The 21,726-nt window shown below is 43.5% G+C and overlaps 1 protein-coding gene across 5 annotated transcripts in view; it reads right to left on the bottom strand.

The window, feature by feature from the left end:
- LOC308314904 (ankyrin repeat and SAM domain-containing protein 1A) overlaps positions 1-21,726 on the bottom strand; it is a gene marked incomplete at its 3' end in the record, with an annotated part of 126,906 nt that overhangs the window by 103,561 nt on the left and 1,619 nt on the right. The gene's annotated exons all lie outside the window — the stretch shown is intronic.

Genomic DNA, 21,726 nt, shown 5'->3' with positions numbered 1-21,726 from the left:
AATTTGAGACATTTATAGGCAGATAGTGGCACTTCAAAAAATCACTTTCACCTAGAAACTCCATTCACACTTTGTAAAATTCAGCTTACTGTGGAAACACATGCTGGAACTTTTTACTTTGAAATGTTTTGTAGTTTCGGAGTTATGTAACTTAAACGCCCAATGCATTCTCAATGGCAATAGCACAAACTTTGGCATGCTAACCCATGAACCTATGACCCTCACCAGTCTGGCCCCTGTCTGGAAAACAACCCCCTTCCCCAAAGGTAGCTCCCTCAGAGGAGGGAGTTATGGTCAAATATCACAATGCGACAATATCATTATGCTTACAATATTAAGAATTCTGTTTTAAGTTAATAGTAGTGGTAAAATGTAAACTATATTTTTGGGGTAGTTAATCATTCAGTCTATCCACTATTGAGAGTATGTTCTCTCTTTAATTACAGCAGCAGTATTTATTTTAGAAGCTTAAGTCCTTGTATCAGTTGGTCTTGAATAGATTAGTAAAGACAATGAGATATACAGAAGGGGGCTGTAATGCAACTATTAAGGATGCAAACTGCCTTAATACCCCATGAAGAAGAAGGATCAGTAAATCTTTGATCCACAGAAGGGGTCTAGAGACAACAAGCCAGACTGTCTATTAAGCCAGGCTTGCTGATCCCGGCTCGCCAAATCCGCCAATTCTGAGCCTCGCTTGGCTTTAGTGGAACGGAATAAACCAGGCTGTAAAGATCAGGATTTAAAAAGCCTGGCTTTGGCCTATATCCTGGATTAGTTAATCCAAGATTCGTGAAATAGGCCCCAGGTGTCTGTGTGTACACACAGAGAACAGAGTCCTGGTGTCTGTGTGTACACACAGAGAACAGAGTCCTGGTGTCTGTGTGTACAAACAGAGAACAGAGTCCTGGTGTCTGTGTGTACAAACAGAGAACAGAGTCCTGGTGTCTGTGTGTACAAACAGAGAACAGAGTCCTGGTGTCTGTGTGTACACACAGAGAAGGTGTGCCTGTCGTTAAACATGCCGCCTCCCTTTATGCTGATGGACGAAAACATAAACAGTGGAATAACGAAACCACACGATACGACCAGAAGGGGGACGTCCTTCTGCAGGGAAACCTGGCAGGCTGGCAACACTGCAACAGCACTGTACTATAGTGACTGATAGATGGAAATGACAGCAAAGATATTCATATACAGTACACACGCATTAAAAAAAAAAAAAAAACATATATATATATATATATATATATAGCACCAGTGAACTGCTGGATCACACAGCCATGAAGACGTATTAAACACATCAGGAGAACTGCTGGATCACACAGCCATGAAGACGTATTAAACACATCAGGAGAACTGCTGGATCACACAGCCATGAAGACACAATGTCTTTTCAGAGATATCTGGCCCTATCTTGCCACCCCTTAGCCCTTATCCATAAACGTATTTGCGATTATTTTGAAAAACATTTTAAAATAGTTAGACTAGCCAATCTACATGGACACGTTGTGAGCTTGTAAATAGAAGCGTTTTGGAGGGGGAGGGGCCAGGCTTGGAACAGCTCCAATGATTCTGCTACTAATCCAATGTTCCAGCATGCAGTCTATCTAAGCAGTCTAATGAAGAGAACAGGAACTCCCCTAATATATATATAAAAAAATACAAACACAAATAAATAAAAGAAAACTAAAATAGGTCAAGCCACAACTTCCTGTCCTAAATAGAGGAAAACACAGTTATGTAAAGGGCTTACAGCAAATACACAAGAGACCAAATCAACAGAGGAACAAACAGACCCCCGTCTCCCAGGATCATAGAATTCAACAACGTTGCAAATCTATGGTCTACATACCAAAGCATAGCCTCAGCATGAACAGAAAACAGCTACAGATGATTTATAGTTATTGCGAACGCAGTGATTGCGAATGCAATGAGCACTTACTATGAGACCTAGCAGATCATGTCTGTCTGTGTGTCTGTCCCGCTATACGTCCAAATATGGAGTGTGTTGCATCAGCAATCACTCAGCTCCATATATGGGCACAAAAGGGGCCAGGTCCACATATACAGTAACAGCGGGACAGACACACAGACAGACAGACAGACATGATCTGCAGGGTCTCAGCTGCGTTCGCTTCCCGCGTTTGCGCGTCTTACTGGTAGTCGTAATATGGCCAAAATTATTATCACACAATCGTTCATCGAGTTTCGTGCCAAAAATATTTATAAACTTAACTCTGCTTTCACATTGGCGTTGTGCTACTGTATTGTGCATACATACATGTTACTGTACACTATGACTCAGACATATGGGTCTGATCAGCAGTGTGTCGTAGCTGACTTCTTGTACAGTGGTTCCAAAACGTTTTACAGATCTGATGTTTGCCTGAGACCCAAACTAGTGTAAATAGCAGCTCTACAAGCTCACAACGTGGCTCTTGTATATTTGCTATTTTCACTACTTATTTTTCTGAAAAACCTTATGTTTCTGTATGAGTGGTTCTCAATATTATATATGTCAAGGACCCCAAATATTATATGTAATTGGCCGCCGACCTCCCCCCCCATCTGAAAATATGTTGTTCCAGGGGGAGGGACCCTCCAGAAAAAAGATTTGAGTTAAAAACTGAAACTCTGAAAGAATATGTATTCAAAGATTTGAGGCACATTTTCACGATTTTTCAAAAATAGCTGACCTACAAGTTCATAGCGCGGCACTCGGTGCCGCGCTATGAGCTTGTAGATCTGCTATTTTTCAATAGCTAAAGTATAACATAATGCTAAGAACACCAAAAGGGGTTCCCACCCAAAATGGGTTAAACATTTCTTTTCAGATTTAGGGAATTTCTTTGATGACATTTCTTTTTTTTAAATCTTTAAATTAATTTTCAACTCATGAAAATGTGTGAATAGTTGTAGATTTTTTCTTAGGGCCTTGTGCTGTGCTTCGTGACCATCCATTTCATGGTCTTATAGGGTTCAGCACCAGAACCAGACAGCCCAGAGACACAGCTTAGAGACCAGTACGCAATGGGCCCGTTTGGGCTGGCCCGACTGAAGAATGAGTGTTTGTAAAAGGATGCTGCATTAATCCTTAATTTCCCAGAGGGAGGAAGGCAGGATGAAGCTGCAGTTTGGAGGAGATTCTATAGGGAGGAGGAGGGGGGGGTAGGCCTGTCACCATTATTACATGATCGCAAGTATTTGAGATAATCACAATTATTTGAGATAACCACAATTATTTTACCATAATCACCAATCTTCATGAATTCATAATCATAATGTAATAAATATATTCCAAACATTTAAAAAAAAAATAGCAGATCTACAAGCTTACAACACTTCACTTCAACTATTTCTGCTATTTTGTAAAAAAAATAAATATGAAAGGTGTCAGACAGTGATTTCTTTGTATATCCATTCGTCATATCTGCCTTGTGCAATTTGTGAATATGAAGCCTAAAAGTTAACAGAAATACAAACTGTAACATTCCAATGTTAATGATTCTACAAATGTCTTTTAAATCCTGATAGTTTTCTGAAAAACCCCATGTTTCTGTGTCAGTTTCTGTGTCAAGGACCCCCACGATTATATGTAATTGGCCGCCGACCCCCATCTGAAAATATGTTGTTCCAGGGACCCCCTAGAAGCAAAGATTTGAGTTAAAAGTGTTGGCTCTGAAAGAATATATATTCAACGATTTGTGCCACATTTTCACGATTTTTCAAAAATAGCAGACCTACACCTTGCTCTGTGTTGTACAGCATCAGAACACTGGTGATGAAAGCCTCCATTCCTCCAGTTCTGACAGACAGTAGCACTGCACTGTCACCAGTAGTGCACTGTCACCAGTAGTGCACTGTCACCAGTCCTGTGGTCACCAGCACTGCACTGTCACCAGTACTGTGGTCACCACTGCATTTCCTGGACACAGCTTAACTCTGGATCAGCTAAATACATGCTTAGTGTCCCTGCAGCCTGTGTGAGAGTGTGACAAAGGGACACCCTAATACACATGATGTCCCCTGTGGCCGAGCGGAGGGGACACTTAAATGTGACTTAAATCATTTCAGTGACAGTGACAGGGTGCCACTGACCACAGACTCACACAGGAGTGCATATCATCTCTGCCAGGTGTAGACTAGACACCTCATACGACCAAATCTGTCACTTTTCAGGATTCAAATTCAAAAGTAACATATCTGCTCTGATCTGCTCTGATCTGCTGCTTTCGATGCTCATGACTCACTGACTGTAGTGTGTTCATCAAGTAGGGCGTTGATTTATGGATAAAAACACAAAAGGTTCCAAATATGGACATTTCTGCCCGTTGACACTCATACTACTGCTACTATGTACATGAGGAGACATGGGGAGTACTTGTACTGCTGTGTATTGTACTATGTACTACTGTATGTACATGAGTAGACATGGGGAGTGGGGACATGCAACTTGTACTGCTGTGTATTGTACTATGTACATGAGTAGACATGGGGAGTGGAGACATGCAACTTGTACTGCTGTGTATTGTACTATGTAGAGGAGACATGGGGAGTGGGGACATGCAACTTGTACTGCTGTGTATTGTACTATGTACATGAGTAGACATGGGGAGTGGGGACATGCAACTTGTACTGCTGTGTATTGTACTATGTACATGAGGAGACATGGGGAGTGGGGACATGCAACTTGTACTGCTGTGTATTGTACTATGTACATGAGGAGACATGGGGAGTGGGGACATGCAACTTGTACTGCTGTGTATTGTGGCTAACAGAGCCGATCTACAAGCTCACAATGCGCCACATACGTGCCGCTTGTGGTCTTGTACGTCGGCTTTACCTGCCGCATGACACCATCGTTACAACAAAGTGCATAAACCACGCTTTAACCGGATGTACATTGCTGTGGAACAGAGACTTTCCTTTGAGACATTGTGAAACATGTATGGATTTACAAACTATACGCAGGGTGCGAGTCGTGAAACAAACATAAAAGTGGAGCATTGGTCATGAAATCATATTGCAATGCTACAATGCTTCATGTAAATGCAAAGTCTACAGTAAATGTGGAAGTCACGTGTATGCAATGTAGCGCATTGGAATTCCCATGGAATTAACCACATTTGTGCTTAGTTTGGAAAAACTAAGCGCTAGTAGTATAGTCAGACAGTTTGATGTATGTTGTGAATATATTTAACCCATTCTGGGCGGGAACCTCTTTTGGTGTTAGCATTATGTTATGCTTTAGCTATTGAAAACTAGCAGATCTACAAGCTACGAGCTTGTAGGTCTGCTATTTTTGAAAAATCAAAGAACGACTGACATAGAAACATAGCTTTTTCAGAAAACTGTCAGGATGTAAAAGACATTTTTAGAATCTGATCTCAGGTCAGAGTGGTTAAATCACGTTTCATGCCATCATCATGTGATAACAAAGAAACAGATTATTTCCAGTCAGTCTTATTGCTGAGCGTCCACTTGGGGTCAGTTTGGACACTAGAAAACATGTTCCGTCAAAGTGTTGTCAGCGAATCACCAAACGGTATAAAATGCAAGACAATGTCAATTCTCACCACAACAAGTTAGTCAGCAGAAGGAAACCGGCACTAAACTTAACCAAAGTAACATTCAGCACTATTTGATAACACTGGATTTCCTGTTCTCAGCACATTTTTTTTAACATTTTTATATTTTAAAAAGCAGCTTAAAATAGTCATTCTAAAAGCTGGTCAACTCTGAGACAGGTTCCCAAACTTGTCAGGCCATGATGACAGCAAGGGGACTGTTATGAAAATATGGCCACAGCTGCCTGACTCAAAACATTTATCAGCTTGAGCATATTGACAACTATATGACATGATGATCCTCCACTACTACTGTATCGGAGGGACTGACTGTATGTCCAATCAATGAGATGCATGATTGTTGTCTCCGCCAGGCCGAAGGCATGGGGAGAGAGTCAGAGAGTATGTGTTCGCAAGATAATGAGACAAGTTCTTTACTCTGTCTCCAAGTACACGTTTGATGTGTGTGTGTGTGTGTGCGCGTGCGTGCGTGCGTGTGTGAGACATAGGAGACGCCAGCCCCTGGGGCCCCTGGAAGACAAACGCCTGTCCAGCTCATTAAAGAGACCATGGGGTCTGGCTTGCAGAGTGGACACACACACACACAGTCACACACAGACGCACACACACACACACACACACACACACACAGAGAGTGGCGTCTCTGGGCTTTACTGCTGCCTCGTAAAATAAAACACACAATATGATGACTCACAGAAAAGCAGAAAATTTCCCATCATCAGACTCATCATCTTCCCCAAATTCGTAGCGCGACACTCGGTGGCGCGCTATGAGCTTGTAGATCTGCTATTTTTTCAATAGCTAAAGCATAACATAATGCTAAAACCAAAAGGGGTTCCCGATTTTAACCATTCATTGTTACTCAAATGATTGTGATGAACAATTTAATGGTGTTTCGGTGAACATTGAACACTATAAAAATATTTTGAAAATAGCAGATCTACAAGCTGTAGATCGGCTATTTTCAAATAGCTGAAGACGATGGGCTTAATAAGTGGTTATTGCATTGGTTAATGTATGTGAAAGCCAAAAAAAAACATTAAAAAAGAAATCCAAATCTACAAAGTAACTAAAGTTTTCAAAAGTAAAAAAAAAGAAAGCATTTCAGATGTTGTGGATTAGAAGTAAATACGTATTAATAATTGGAAACATAAAGAAAGTCCTCAAAAGTGTAAAGTACTTGAGTAAAAGTGTACTTAGTCGGTTAGTTTACACCACTGGATGCCATTCCTAATTTCCTACGCCCTACTTCCGACCTCATGGGGTGAAACAGAGGTCAAGCAAACAACCCCCCCAAGATTAATTGGGGGTGTTTGTCTGTCTGTATGTCTGTATGTCTGTGTGTCTGTCTGTGTGTCTGTCTGTGTGTCTGTTGGTTTAAACCCAGTTCAACCACCACAGCAACAACCAGCCACAGTGTTAAGTGGAACTAATGGCTGCTAGCCGTGCTGTCAACATCAGTTTGCTGTTCTATCCTTCTTCTGGAGCAATAAGACGCAAACTAACTCACTGTTTCATTCAATTACATACAGTATACCGACATGTCTAATGAGCACAGCACGGCTTTTTATACGTTTTATTCCCTTCGTTCAAAATACCAACAATCTCCAGTATCCTCCTGACCTAACTGACTCAAACGTCTCCATGTCAAGCCCATCTCCATCTAAACAATATGTTGTTCTAGGGACCCCCATGCAGCAGCAAAGATTTGAGTTAAAAATGATCGCTGTGAAACACATGTATATTCAAAGTATTTGCACAACTTTTCAAAATTAAGAAAAATAATGCAGATCTACAAGCTCATAGCACAGCACAAAGCGATGTGCTAGACACATACACGGCCGCCGCTATTCATTTTTCTCTGTAAATATATCCAATTTGATTCCATGCATTAATGTACTAATAGTCCATATGCTTTGTTGATGAATTGAATACATAGGACCACAAGAGACAAGTCCTCATGACTTTATTTGTGTTATCCTTTTAGCTCTGGTGTTTTACTGTACCACCTTGCGGTTTACAATTGGGACTAAATAAAGCACCACAGCATGAAAGCAAAACATTTCAACAACTACATAATGATGGATGAATGAAGGCATCTCAGGTCAGGGTGATTGTTTAGGACGACACCGTTTCTCACAGCGTCTGTCATTCTGTTATAAAAATAATGAGGAAGGGAGAAAAAAAACCCCTCTAAACCTCAACCACCCCCAAACCAAACCTCTAAACCTCAACCACCCCCAAACCAAACCTCTAAGCCTCAATTTATTCTCAATTGTAAACAATAAACTCGACCAATCATGTTAACCATAAAACAACAAATTCTCTTGCGAGGACCAGGGAAATTAGTAACGTCCATTTCTCGCATTCTACCACATCTGTGGGGGGCGCGCGCAAGTGCACACGCGCGCACACACACACACACACACACACACACACGCGCGCACACGCACACACACACACACACACACACACACACACACACACACACACACACACACACACACACACACACACACACACACACACATCTGTGGAATCCATCACAGGTCAAAGGGGGAGGAGGAGAGTGAAGAGAGGCATGTTGTCTTCTTTCTCTCCGTCTATACAAAGTAAACAGGGTTGTAAATGTGTCGCCTGGCTTATACACGTCGTTCAGCGCATCACGTCTCCGATGAAAACCACTCCGGGAATGCAAACGCAGGGGTGTTACATTTCCCATCAGCCCCTGCAGCAGCAAGACCCTCAGCTGGAACAACAGACAACGTCTCTGAAAGCTCAGGAGGAAAAGAACCACGACATCTTCCTTAAAACACATTTTGGACTGAGGTCGATAAAAAACAATGCTTCTAAATCCTAACATTCTTCTGAAAAACGTATGTTTCTATGTGAGTGGTGTTCAACCTTTTCCATGTCAAGGACCCCCAGAATGATCTCTATTGGGCCAAGGACCCCCATCTCAAAATATGTTGTTCCAGGGACCCCCCAGAAGCCAATATTTATGTAAAAATGTTCGCTCTGAAATATATATTCAAAGACTCCCAGCTGAGAGGACCGTAATGACAGTGACACATCTTAGGGATGCAGAGTGACAGACTCCCAGCTCAGAGGACCGTAATGACAGTGACACATCTTAGGAACGCAGAGTGACAGACTCCCAGCTGAGAGGACCTTAATGACAGTGACACCTCTTAGGAAGGCAGAGTGACAGACTCCCAGCTGAGAGGACCGTAATGACAGTGACACGTCTTAGGAACGCAGAGTGACAGACTCCCAGCTGAGAGGACCCTAATGACAGTGACACATCTTAGGAACGCAGAGTGACAGACTCCCAGCTGAGAGGACCTTAATGACAGTGACACATCTTAGGGATGCAGAGTGACAGACTCCCAGCTGAGAGGACCTTAATGACAGTGACACATCTTAGGGACGCAGAGTGACAGACTCCCAGCTGAGAGGACCGTAATGACAGTGACACGTCTTAGGAAGGCAGAGTGACAGACTCCCAGCTGAGAGGACCCTAATGACAGTGACACATCTTAGGAAGGCAGAGTGACAGACTCCCAGCTGAGAGGACCCTAATGACAGTGACACATCTTAGGGATGCAGAGTGACAGACTCCCAGCTGAGAGGACCGTAATGACAGTGACACGTCTTAAGGACGCAGAGTGACAGACTCCCAGCTGAGGGGACCGTAATGACAGTGACACATCTTAGGGACGCAGAGTGACAGACTCCCAGCTGAGAGGCGTGTCAGAGTGACAGACTCCCAGCTGAGAGGCGTGTCAGAGTGACAGACTCCCAGCTGAGAGGCGTGTCAGAGTGACAGACTCCCAGCTGAGAGGCGCCTCATCGTTCCTTCCCTCTCCGTCAGTGACTCAGGGTGATTAGTAACACGTCACACCTTAGTTGGCACTCAACGTTTCACCGTCTGGACAAACCGGCCACGCTGGAAGGAGGAAGCACTGCATGTGTCTTGAAAGAGGGAAGGGGCAGCGGTGTAAACAAGTGTGGCTGTAAACAAGTTCTTGAGCTTAGCCTAGTTACCCTGGGTAAACATAGTACCTTTGCTTTGCTTTGCTTCACTTCAGAGGAACGGTGCTCATTGAGCAATCACAAATGATACTTGAGATAAGTGTAAATTAATAGCGAGCACATGTTATTGCTGTCAATACAATTAAAAGGTGTTTTTAGGATCTCCATCAGCACATGTTTCATAACTAAGCTCTTCTGTTAATTGTATTTGTATTTCAATGAACCTATGAACTAACCTAATAACATCAAATCACACCTGTGTGAAGTAAGTGGTGCACCCAGGGTGCCGGCCCGATTCCGGCGAGCCGCCCTGTGTCCGAAACGGTTGAGAAATGACAGAGTTACCGTGTGGGGGTCCCTCTACTGTACCCTCTACTGTACTGTGTGTGTTACTGTTTGTGTGTGCGTTAGGTTGTGCACAGGTGGTGAAAAACAACCATGCTGTTTCATGCTCACACATACCCAGCCAGCCAGCCAGCTACCCACACACAGTCACTTAAGGAAGTGTTTTGCACCACTTAGAAAACACAGAGCAAACACATACAAACTAAAATAAAATAGCAGACTTAGATTTTTGACATCTGGACTAATTATGTTTAAATCATCGATCTGAACTACAGGACCATGTAGCGTAACGTCCAAGCCCTCTAGGGGGTCCGCAGAGTTACATGTTTTTACATTAACCACTTCTCGCATCTCTATTCCAAATAAAGCACATCTATAAGCTCACACAACACCAATGATGATAGTGTTGTCACACACACGTCTACGAAGCTATCTATGGAAAACGTTTTCACAATTGTATGCAATATGTAATGGCGGTATCTGCTTCATCTCTCTCTCAGCTAAGGGGTCCATAGTGGGGGTCTCTGCATCATCTCTCTCTCAGCTAAGGGGTCTTTGGCCTGACAAACGTTGACCAGGAACTAAAAGTCGTCCTCCTAAACTATGTGGAGGGAGGGACGGACGAGGGGACAGTAGTATGTTAAAATCAGCTGGTTCTTCCAAATAGGAGGTCCTCTTTCATACAACTACTGACAACTCAATTTCTCTTTTTTTCCCCTTTTTTTTAGGGGGAAAAAAAAGCATTCTAAAAGCATCCAGAATGCAGCTTGGGGGCCTTGATGAAAAGCCATCATCCATTCTATGCTTTGTGAAGCACGGACAAAAGGACTGAGAGAGACCAGACCAGACGACCTCTCATCTGGCTAAAAAACTCTGATGTATACCCCCCCCCCCCCCCCCCCCACACACACACACACACACACACACAATGGTGTTACGCGGGTAAAAAATAGCAGATCTACAAGCTCAAAGTGGGTCGCAGATGATATGACACACTTTGAGCTTGTAGATCTGCCAATTTAGTATGAGTGAACGGGAGGCTTAAGCCTCGTCGTACGGACGGAGTCTTCCCAGAAAGCTACGCATTCCTGACTTAATTTCCCCCTCAGTGGATGTGATGGTTGCGCGCCATGTGGACTGGTCTTAACCCTGGCCCCGGATGGACACGCTCGCGCGCACACACACATGGCCGCACACACACACACACACACACACACACACACAGTCACACAGTCACACACAGTCACACACACACAGCTGCCGGCTGTGTTTGGACAACCTGGGACCGGAAGTGCAAGCGAGAAGCACTTCCCATGTAGACCTCCAGAAAAGATGTCATGGGGAAAAGATATCATGAAGAAGAAAAGGCAGTAAACATAAACAACCATTGATTATTCTTCCAAATCCTAAACTATACATACACAATTATATGTTTATATATACTGTATATTGGCCATGGTGGACCCGCCATCTCAAAATATTTTGTTCCAGGGACCTCCAAAACATTTGAGTAAAAAATGTTCACATTAAATGTTATGTTTAGGTTAGGGTTACTAGAGATAGCCTAGGGATAGTCATTTCGGAACAATGAAACTTCTGACTAATGACACGGAACCGACGCAATCGTGGCTAAAAACAGAAACTCTTAGCAGTGTAGACTGTAGAGCAGTCTCCAAAAGAAGCTAATCGTGTCCCTAATGAAGTGATATAGGACGCACGTTGTTCCGTATTTCCTTCAGGGGATAAATATGAATGACGAGCAATTTGAAACATTTGAGGTATAATTCTGCTGTTCTCTTCCCACTCTGCTCTGACAGCCAAAGTATTAAATAATGGCTAAAAGTGGTCAATAGATGTAAATAATCAGACAATGTTCATATATATAATATAATTAAATGAGTTTAACCCATTCAGGGCGGGAACCCCATTTTGTGTTATACTTTAGCTATTGAAAAATAGCAGATCTACAAGCTCGTAGCGCGGCACCGAGTGCCGCGCTACGAGCTTGTGTGTCTGCTATTTTTGAAAAATCGTAAAAATGTGGCTCAAATCTTTGAATGTATAGGCTTCCAGACAGAGCAAACATTAACTCAAATCTTTGAATGTATATAGGCTTCCAGAGCAAACATCAACTCAAATCTTTGCTTCTGTGGGGTCCCTGCCTGGAACAACATATTTTCAGATTGGGGTCCACTCCCCAGTCACGTACATTTCCGAGGTCCTTGACATTAAATAGTTTGAGAATCACTGACATTAGAAACATGGGTGGTTTTTCAGAAATTAAAAGGATCAGGAAATCAGGTCTAAATTCTGGAGCCCTGGGCGTCAGTGTTAGTAAAACACGAGGGGGTCAGTGACAGTGGGCCGGTGCCCTGTGGGGGTCAGTGACAGTGGGCCGGTGCCCCGTGGGGGTCAGTGACAGTGGGCCGGTGCCCCGTGGGGGTCAGTGACAGTGGGCCGGTGCCCCGTGGGGGTCAGTGACAGTGGGCCGGTGCCCCGTGGGGGGGTCAGTGACAGTGGGCCGGTGCCCTGTGGGGGGGTCAGTGACAGTGGGCCGGTGCCCTGTGGGGGGGTCAGTGACAGTGGGCCGGTGCCCCGTGGGGGTCAGTGACAGTGGACCGGTGCCCCGTGGGGGTCAGTGTCAGTGGGCCCATGGCCCATGGGGGTCAGTGACAGTCGCCCGGTGCCCCGTGGGGGGTCAGTGACAGTGGGCCGGTGCCCTGTGGGGGGTCAGTGACAGTGGACCCATGGCCCCATGGGGGGGTCAGTAACAGTGGACCCCTGCCCCATGGGGGGTCAGTAACAGTGGACCCATGGCCCATGGGGGTCAGTAACAGTGGACCCATGGCCCCATGGGGGGGTCAGTGACAGTGGACCCATGGCCCCATGGGGGGTCAGTAACAGTGGACCCATGGCCCCATGGGGGGGTCAGTGTCCCATGGTAACCAGAGAGACTGCAGGGAACGCAGACATTCCTCTCAACATACCAGCAGCAGCCTCTAACCCTGCCGTGTGCTACATACAGCCTGCTTAGAACAACACCGCGAGTTCAGACATGCTCTCCATTCCACTGGAGGAACAGCAACAATCCAATGCACAAACACACACCTTCCTATTGCACACACACACCTTCCTATTATATCATGTGCGTGTACACACACACACACACACACACACACACACACACACACACACACATCTTCCTATTATATCATGCGCGCGCACGTGCACGCCATAATGGCAGTGATTAGAGTTAGATGACTAATCTCCACAGCTGTATTATAGTCTGCCGTTTGGCCTGGAATGTAAACAAGCCTTTTCAGCAGACTGCAGATATAGGCTTTATACTCACTATACTAGCCTAAGTGCTAATTACTACTGTAATACCGACAAAGATAATATCCTACAGACATATTTTATGTCGTGTACAGTGTGTATGTTTAGGACACTGTGACGGTGAGTATATGGGGACCACCAGGGGTCCAAAATGGACCCTTACAGGTCTGTAACTCTGAGTGTACAAATGGAACCAAATGTGGACCCTTACAGGTCTGTAACTCTGAGTGAACAAATGGAACCAAATGGACCCTTACAGGTCTGTAACTCTGAGTGAACAAATGGAACCAAATGGACCCTTACAGGTCTGTAACTCTGAGAGTGTACAAATGGAACCAAATGGACGTCTGAAATGCAAAAGGTGGAGAACAAATGCTATAGGCTAAACTTGGGAGTGCATGGACACTTTATTACAAGAGGGTAAAGTAACAGATATGTAGTAATATTAACCTGCAATAATCACTGCAGGAGTCCTCACGAACAAATTCCAAAAAAAAACATCAAAGGGCAATGAAAAGATTTTAGCTTGTGGAAATAATAATCAATAGTCCCCTCTGATAGAATTATAGAGCGTCGCAGTCCCGCCCCCTCGAGAGACCCGGAAAATAAATCTCCGTTCATTTTCCTCATAAACTTTTCAGAAAGTATTTATTTAATTAAAGACGTTTACGCCGCGGACAAAGCCAACTCTTGTCGTGACAAATCATGACAATAAACACAGTGTTTTGGGGCCAAACAAAGAATTAGAAAGTAGACATAAAACGGCATGTTTTTTTCGTCTTTGTTTGAGCGGACTAACAAAGAAGAAAAACAGACAGACAGACAGACAGACAGTGTGTAGTGTACTGTGTACAGTGAGTACATCCGACATTTGGCACTGATGGGTTTGTGAGATTAGCTCAGACAGACAGACAGACAGAGTGTGTTTATATGTTAGTCTAGGCCAGGGGTTCTCCGCGACCCCCGGCCAAAACTGTTTGACCTGGGGAACCTCTACCCTGACAAGCACGTGGTATTGTAGGAGTTGAGACATTACATTTTGTTTGCCTCTTTCTTAATCTTATTCTTAGGTAATATTTGACAATTTGGCAAAGTTGAAAAGGTCTAGACATGTGTAGATTGTTATGTGCAGCTGTGTGAGCTGTTCCATTATGCTAACAAGCTAGCCACACTGTGTAAAAAAAAAGAATACACACACCACATCAATGCAGTAGCGTCATGCTTTAGCTGCTGTGCTGATTCAAAGTGATGGAGGCCTTTTACACTTATTGACATTTTAATTATACATGCTAAAGTAAATGTCACATCCTATAACAACAACACGCCCTGGGCTCCTCTGTGGTCAATAACGCTGTGTAGCGCTGCAACAATTCAATCAAACTAAACTAACCCATTTCATTGATTATATAAAAAGGAAATCGTTTTTCCTTTTTTTTAACCCATTTAGGCCTGACGTCGAAATAAAAAAGTCTTCTGAAAGAATATATATTCAAAGATTTGTGCCGCATTCTCACGATTTTTCAAAGAATAGCAGACCTACAAGCTTGTAGATCTGCTATTTTTCAATAGCTAAAGTATAACATAATGCTTGGTTAAAACACCAAAAGGGGTTCCCGCCCAGAATGGGTAAAGTAGCAAAAATGCAGAAAACAGCAGATCTACAAACTCAAACCAAGTATGCCACATCACACAACACATTGTGAGTTTGCATGCAGTTCTGGCATTATTATCATTTTGTTTGTTTGTAAGTTTGTTTGTTTTTGCGTGATACCACTGTAGAACAAAGTATCAGTGGTTTTAAATCAGACTGAATTAAACTATTATAAAATAATCCATTAGAACTGTTTTGCATTGATTGATTCATCGATATAAAAATAAGTAACAAAATATATAAAGTGTGTCTTGATTCATTCAATTAACAGAATGTTAACTTAGTAGGCCTTACATTGAACCACATGAGTAGTATAGGCCCTACTATTACTCATGTGGTTCAGGTGTCTAAAGACAGCGTATGACAATCAAGCTGTTCAAACTAAAGTCTATCGCACACGCACACACACACACACACACACACACACACACACACACACAGTTAATTAATTTATGCCAGCAGAAAGCTAGCCAGTATAATTTCCCCGTGCCACCGTTAGCCAGACATTGATCAGCCCAGTCAGGGTGGATGACACACAGATCTGTGTGAGTGAGAGTAGACGGAGCCAGGGATGACTGACTGACTGACATCCACACAATTGGATTTGCGATTAGGAGGCTTTTAATGCAATTAGCTTGAGTACACCGACTGGTATACAGTCTGGGGCTGTGAGTGAGTTATGCACGCACACACACACACACACACACGCATGCATCAGATCACCTGCAGCAACACTTGTCGCTTGCTGGTTTAAGACACCTTGTATGTCCAAAACAAAACCCTTCCTTTTTTGAGTGGTGCTAAACCACTCCAAGGAACAGCAATGTCTGTGTCTGTCCGCCTATGTGTTGTTCACCTATGTGTTGGTTAATGAGCACCAGTATGAGTACCAGTAGGGGCGCTGTTGTGCCAGAAACAGAGCGAGAGAGAGACAGTGCTGCACTGTTGCCTGCTAATGAGAGAGAGAGAGAGAGAGAGAGAGAGAGAGAGAGAGGAGGGGGGAGAGGGGAGTTGCACCACTCGGTTCACACGGGTGTGATTTCTTATTAGTATTTGTGAGGCGCTTTTTTCACAACTTTTAAATCATCGCTATCTCCATCTTTTTACTTTTTTTGCATAACACAAAAGCATCAAAAGTATAGCAGAAATGCAGCTCAAAACGTGGCGCGCTTTGAGCTTGTAGATCAACTTATCATCATGCTTTGGAATTAGTGAAAAGTAACAGTTTTGGTTTTTGGACTGTCGGAGTGTCGGGTGACAACAGAGACAAAATGGTACATAGAGTATTTATATTAGTTAGTGCATCTATCTATCTATCTATCTATCTATCTATCTATCAGAGAAAACCATGCAAGACTGACACCACCAACCTGCCCATCGGGAGAAATGAGTGTTTCAGTCAGTGCCTTGCTCAAGGACACTTCACACAGCAGCTCTGGGGGAGCAGCCATGGATGGAACCGGGAAGGGAACCTTCCGTTTCCCAAGCTGCCTCTCTACCTCCTGAGACACTCACTGCCCCCCTAACCCCCTACCCTCCTTCTGTGCGACACTCTTATAACCCATTCTGACCTGAGATCAGATTCTAAAAATCGTTCTTCGATTTTTCAAAAATAGCAGACCTACAAGCTCATAGCGCGCCACCGAGTGGCGCGCTACGAGCTTGTAGATCTGCTATTTTTCAATAGCTAAAGCATAACATAATGCTAACACCAAAAGGGGTTCCCGCCCAAAATGGGATAACAGAGTAGGCCAGCATTTTAGGGGCATACTAGGTTTATGAAAACAATAACATGCAAAAGTTGAAATATGGAGATAAGAGGTTTCTACCCAGCAGCAATGACTTGTCTTCTCAAGATAAAACAAAGCTGGCTGGTGCTAGGCCTCCCACAGGGAGTAATATAGGACTGACATCCAGATCCATTTCACTAAATGTGGCCACCAGCCAGCCAGCCGGCATCGTAGGGACAGTGTAGGAAGGAACAGCGACTCGTGGCTTATGACACTCTGTTAACCCATTCTGACCTGAGATCAGATTCATACGAGGTTTCCACTGGACACACACTGGTCTGATTAACCCATTCTGACCCGAGATCAGATTCTAAAAAATGTCAGTCGTTCTTCGATTTTTCTAAAATAGCAGACCTACAAGCTCGTAGCGCGCCACTCGGTGGCACGCTACGAGCTTGTAGATCTGCTATTTTTCAATAGATAAAGCATAACATGATGCTAACACCAAAACGTGTTCCCGGTCAGAATGGGTTAACACATGCCTATAGGGGTCTGTCCCCGCTCCCACTTTGTATCCTTCCTACAGGCGTGTGGTACTTAACACCAACAGGGACGAGCACATCACCAACAAGCGTCTGTACGGGGCATTACCAAGTGTAACAGAGCAGACAGCAGTAAGGAGGATGATGACTAGCTGGCCACTGAACTGTATGGGGCATTACCAAGTGTAACAGAGCAGACAGCAGTAAGGAGGATGAGACTAGCTGGCCACTGAACTGTGCGGGGCATTACCAAGTGTAACAGAGCAGACAGCAGTGAGGAGGATGAGAGAGACAGGCACAGCAGTGTTAACCCATTTAGGCCTAAGGCCGATTCTAAAAACGCCTCTAAATCCTGACCTAAGGTTTCTGAAAAACTTCAAATATTTATATAGCAGCATCAAAAAATTTACATTTTTGAATACTGTACATACTGTACAGAACCCAAATATGGGTTCCCGGCCTGAGGGGGTAAGATACCAATATGGGTTCCCGCCCATCTTCCTGGACACACATGAACCAGTGTCTACGCCAGTGGCAACGACCTTTGGGTGGAAATGAAAGGCAGGGGTTTTTCAGAGTAAAATCTACCTCATCTGCTTGGCACTCTAGCGCCTTTATTCTGAAAGATTCTGGCGGCAGCAGAAGTGTCACAAAATCAAGCTATACAAGCTCACAGCGCAGCACAAAGTGACACGCTGAAGCTTGTAGATCTGCTATTTGTGTAAATGGATAAAGTGGTGGTTAAAATGGTTGTGACGCTATGTAACTAATTTTGTTAGGGACTCCCTGGAACCCTCCCCACCCCCCCTCAAGGACCCCTAGCGGTCCTTGAACCCCACTTTTAGAACCAATGGTCCAAACTACACACCCTGAGTGTAGAAGGCCCATAATAACAACAACAGACGGTTCATTGTCCTCTAAAGCAAGGTCCCATTGAACCACTTTGAACCTGGCAGACCTATTTCGGGCGTCTCACTGTAACTGAATTTCTGTGACGTGTTTTGTGCCTGTAGACATGCTATTTTTAAAATGGTCAAGATTAAATCATAAAGCTCTAATCAAAAACAGCAGAGTCCATGTGCATGTGTTGTACAACAAAGCAACAGGATCAATCAAATGTGCCACACGAGGAGAAAATAAAACAATAAGAAAATAATAATAACTTGTATGAAGCCTAGACTAGAGCCCTTTGTTAGGCAACATGACTTCTTCTTTCATTATGATCAATTATCCTACAGCCGTACAGCGTTACCCCGGGTCCTGGTATACAGGCTCTCAGGGGCGGCCTTAAGGATCGGGAGGGATAATTATTAAAAAAATAAAATCTTATTTTTTTTGTCAGTGTGTATTATCGGACTTCAAAGCATGAACAGCGTACACAGCCAAGTAGAAAATACACAAAAGCAGCTTGCTTGATTAAACTTTTTTTTTTTACTTAAAGGTATAACTGGAAGGCAGCATAGGCTATAGAAATGATGCAATCGCAACTGTCAGCGCTGCTAGTGCAGTGAGTGCACACACTGGGAAATGGGAACAGTTACAACCAAACAACACACTATACTGCTACTACTATTTATTTTTTACAAGGAGGCTCAAGGCCTGTTTCAATTGAAAACGATTGAAACATATATAAGGCCGCCACTGACAATGTTTGCCTATTGTTTTGCAGAGAACATGGACACTATAGGTTCATGTGGTTAACTAAACATTTCTTACGGGGGGAGAGAGAGATGGTTGTAGATGCTCTAGCAGGGCCCGGCGCCAGAACTTTGGGTCCAGTGTAGTCGATGTGAGTTAAAGGGGAGAGAGAGATGGTTGTAGATGCTCTACCAGGGCCCGGCGCCAGAACTTTGGGTCCAGTGTAGTCGATGTGAGTTAAAGGTCAAGCACAAACACAAGTTTGGCCTCACACCACTTTTTTCTGGAAAAGGCTGAAAGAAGTCATTGAAGCGTTTCCTCCATGATGTGTCACTTGATATTCCGTCATAACATTTAGCTCAGAGTTGCAAACAGTTACATTAACGCTGCAGATTTGAGATTATGCTGCAACCGCTTTCCATAAGATGCAGCAGTTCTAGCATCTAGAATGCTACGCAGACACTATGCAAGGGAAAGGTCTAACTAAAAGCAGGTGCTTGTCTACAAACAGTGAATAATTATCTGTAGTCAGAAACACTGTGATCACTACAAATTGTTCAAGGGGGATTCCAAAAGACTTTTATCATCCAACAGTTTTTTAGGGCAAAATATTATTATTATTATATATTTTGTATTATTATTAAGGACAAAGATTTTAACCCATTTTCACCTGAGATCAGATTCTAAAAATGTCTTCTACATCCTGACAGTTTTCTGGAAAAGCTATGTTTCTATGTCAGTCGTTCTTCGACCTTTTCAAAAATAGCAGACCTACAAGCTCGTAGCGCGCCACTCAGTGGCGCGCTATGAGCTTGTAGATCTGCTATTTTTCAATAGCTAAAGCATAACATAAATGCGAACACTAAAAGGGGTTCCCGCCCCAAAATGGGTTTTAACTAAAGATGGGATAAAAAGATGTGTTTGTGTTTGTAAATAAACAAAGATGACAAGTCACTTTCTTCGAGTCCATGACGTGAGTCATCAGAATCTAATCATAGTGAAACAATATAGTTATTTTCCACTTTAAGAGATAAGATAGAAGAAAACAGAGCCGGCCAATCGTGTTCCAAGTTCAATATCTGCCAATAGCGATTAGCTGACATGGATGTGAGCTCCGCCAGGCAGAACCCCGCCTGTGCAGTTTAACCCAAATACAACGAATCTTAAGAATGAATACGGCGCAGAAGGTGTCCTAGAAACGAACTGGAACATCCTCACACATGAACGGAGACATCAGTGGATGCTAAAATGCCTCCAAGTCATCCATAATACATTCGAAGCGTTGTTGCCTGGCATTTTATTTGTGGGTTAAATAAACTGCACCGAACAAACACTCCCTTTCCTCAAGAGACTTATAGCACCCAAGACAAGAAGTACACTCTCCTGCTCTGCTCACACTCACAGTGGCTGCAGTGATGTTCAATCACAATGCTACGGCTGTACGGTAGGCCTACTGTAGGCCCACTGACTGTAGGCCTTATGTACCACCAACGCTTCATCATCTCCTGCACAGAATATGAAAAAGCCATTGGATGCTGCATCTGAGGGCCTTATTCTGCTCTGTCCTATAGGCTAGCTCCTCTATTGCTTTATACAAGGTTATGTGATTAGACCACGATAACTCAGAGAGTGTATACATGGAACCAGATTATGGATGGACCTGTCCATTTTGTACACTCTCAGAGTTACAGTCCCATAAGGGTCCATTTCCATTTGGTTCCTATTAAATCAGGGATCTCCTGGAACCCCCTCAGGGACCCCCGGGCGTCCCCGGTCCACACATTGAGAACTACTGCTGTCCTTTCTTTACATAAGGAAAGGGAGCGATGCTAGGGCACAGGATGCAGGGTTTAATTTAAGGACATAAGGAAAGGGAGCGACGCTAGGGCACAGGATGCAGGGTTTAATTTAAGGACATAAGGAAAGGGAGCGACGCTAGGGCACAGGATGCAGGGTTTAATTTAAGGACCTGAGACGCAGTCGAGTTATACTAAATTACACCCCCGAGCCAAAGTCTCATTGAATGGTTAAGAGGCATGGCTTACAGTATATTATTCTAAACCAAACACTTAAGCCCTGTTCCAAAAAGGACAAAAATACCATACCACGTTGTCACGTCTTATGCAAAAGTAGATCTGTCATTTAATTTTTTCATGTTTTAGGATTTTGCGTAATAATAATGAAGACATAATACCCTGTTGAAAGTGGCTAAGTATTACCAAGTGTGACGGCTTAATGTCTAGTTCAAAACTGAGATAGACATCTTCAGTCACTCATGGTCAGATGATTGATCATTGATCAGGTCTGAATTAGTCTATCGGGGACCGCCGGCCCCAAGACGCAAACCCCCATTTAGCATAGAGTTCTACAACTGTCATACTGTACGTACGGTGGGGAGAAAACAGTGGAGAGTGAAAGCAATTTTCTGAAATAGTCTTCCTTATATTTAGGCATTTAGTTCTTATCCAGAGCAATTTACAAGCAGGGTAACACCTACATGAAATGCAGAGAGACAGTGTAGTCTGTAGTGTAGCGCCTCAGTAAACTATAGGATCACAGGTCAACCAAGGACCTAGCATCAGTCAAATAAATCAGGATTCTGCAATACTGATAATAACTAAGTCATTATTATTATTAATATGTACATGTCATGTATAGGATACCAGGTAAACAATGAGCCCCCTCTCAAAGAGTCCTGGGGGTCGACTCCCCCAAGGTCCCAAACTAATATACATGAGAGCAGTCTGAAATATCTTGACCTTTCGCTAAAATAAATACATAATCTAAACTAAGATAACAAGACTGTGTGGTTGTTACTTACGATTCTATATGCCATGTTGATGAATTGAATACATATA

This window comes from Protomyctophum bolini (genome assembly GCF_963924005.1).
Source record: "Protomyctophum bolini genome assembly, chromosome: 5".
NCBI lineage: Eukaryota > Metazoa > Chordata > Actinopteri > Myctophiformes > Myctophidae > Protomyctophum > Protomyctophum bolini.
This window is presented reverse-complemented; position numbering and strand designations above follow the sequence as displayed.